The sequence below is a fragment of the Bacillus rossius genome, unplaced genomic scaffold (genome assembly GCF_032445375.1).
Source record: "Bacillus rossius redtenbacheri isolate Brsri unplaced genomic scaffold, Brsri_v3 Brsri_v3_scf516, whole genome shotgun sequence".
NCBI lineage: Eukaryota > Metazoa > Arthropoda > Insecta > Phasmatodea > Bacillidae > Bacillus > Bacillus rossius.
This window is the reverse complement of record NW_026962718.1, coordinates 17,501-19,497: the sequence shown is the minus strand read 5'-3', so window position 1 is coordinate 19,497 and position 1,997 is coordinate 17,501.

Genomic DNA, 1,997 nt, shown 5'->3' with positions numbered 1-1,997 from the left:
ATCTGAAACGTTGGGGCACTCCGTGGAAGGGTGGGCGCCCGGGCACCGCACGCATCTGGGCTTCATCCAGCAGAGGTGGATGGAGTGGTCCCAGCGTTGACATTGCACGCAGCGTTGAATTTCCTGGCGTCCTCGGTAGGCCTCGAACCTGACCTCCATGTGGTCCAGGTAGTGGCGGCCGAGGATGGGGGATAGCTGGGCAGTTCCATTGAGCGAAATGAGGAACAGCGGCACTGGGATGTCCTCCCCAGTTGGAGTACGCCGGTCCATCCGTTTCACTGATGCAACATCAAGACCGAGGGAGCGTACTTGGGCAGCAAGCTCGTCCTGGTCGTAGTCGACATCCAGTCCTCGGATGACAAATCGAGAGTTCCTTTGGTCTGGGCGCGGGTGTGTGAAACATTCAAAGTTCTTTTCTTTAAGGAATTTTATTAGGTTTTCCTGGTCTGGGATGGTGGCAGTCTTTATCTTTACATTGTGCTTTGTCACAATGATGGCGTAGTCATTTTTCATTAACTGTTTGAGAGCCGGCTTGTATTGGTGGAACGCCTGGTTCATGCCAGTTTTCACCGTCACAGGTGGCATCGGGAACTTGTTGGGGGCAAATTTTTCTGGTATCGCTGGGCCAGCTTTGCCCGGCGGAGGTTTATGTGCCTTGGTGGTACTGTGCGAGGTGGGCGTGGGTGTAACTGTGTTGGGGGGGTTGACAGGTGCATCAGGTTGAGCTGTCGCTGTCTGGAAGTCGTCCTCTTCCTCGCTCAGTGTGTGGTAACGATTTGTTTTTGTTGCTCGGTCCTTGCTTGGGCTGTTGTCCATTTGGGCGAAGCACCTTTTATTGATTCCCCCTCTGCTGACTTCCTGCCACTCCATGTTGGGGATACCCTGTGCTGGTGGCGGTGTTCGAACCCCCGGGGGACTCTGGCGGTCAGCAGCGGGGCTGGTTGGTGATCGAGACATGTGCTCTTCCTGGTAGCACACGAAATATTTGTGAAAATCATCCTCGCAAATAATGTCTGGGATTTCTTGGTCTTTATGAAAAAATCTGGGTTGATAGGTTTTTCTATCAGCAATAATAAATGGGTGTTGAGACAGATCGTCCTGTTCAATGGGCCTCAAATGGATGCGACACATTATATTCTTGTCGTCTTGGACACCGACTTGAAATAAGTTGCCGAAATGTCCGAAAACAGAATCGTTGTCAACAGTTACCCCCATTGCTGGGCAGTACAGTTCGTACATGGTTTGGTTAGAGTTATCCATATCATTTAAATTATTTGTATTTATATTAATACAAGTCGCCATGTTGCTTTCAGAAGAGGTATGGGGTGCTCCAATTAATTTATCAGTAATAGAAGTCGATATGGGAACACACCCGCCCGAAAGATTGCTTCTATGAGAGTCATGCTCTATGGTTGAACTAGATTGTTTGTTTACATACATTAACGAATATTTTAAACACTGTTTATAATGTTTTTCGGCAAAGCCGCGTCTTACCTTCAATTGTGCGCATGCACAGGTGTTTGAGGAACACGAATCACACCCGAAAATAGCACTCGCGGCACTTTATATACGAAAAATTGCGGAAATCGCGGCACCGATTTTCGCGCGCACTACAACCAGATCGGACGAGAACCGGTGTGTTCATCGTGATATGGCCGTTGGCAATGATATAGATGTTTTTTTTTTGCAGTTTGTATTTGCCACTCGAAATAGCTATACCAGGTGTGATTGTTACAAACAACAGGAGAAATCGTGTAATGAACACTCTTTTACTTCCCCCCCCCCCCCCCCCCCTCCCCACACACAACACCCACCACCCTCACCATCCCAACCACCAAAGCCCTCTTCAAAATACACTCTCACACACACACACAAACCCACACTCTATAACTGATGAACATTACCATAACTTCTTAAAGCCATTAGATAATATTTAACTCAAGAAAGGTATTGTGATATGTTTAAAGAAAGAAAGGTGAAACCTTTAACTTTACCAG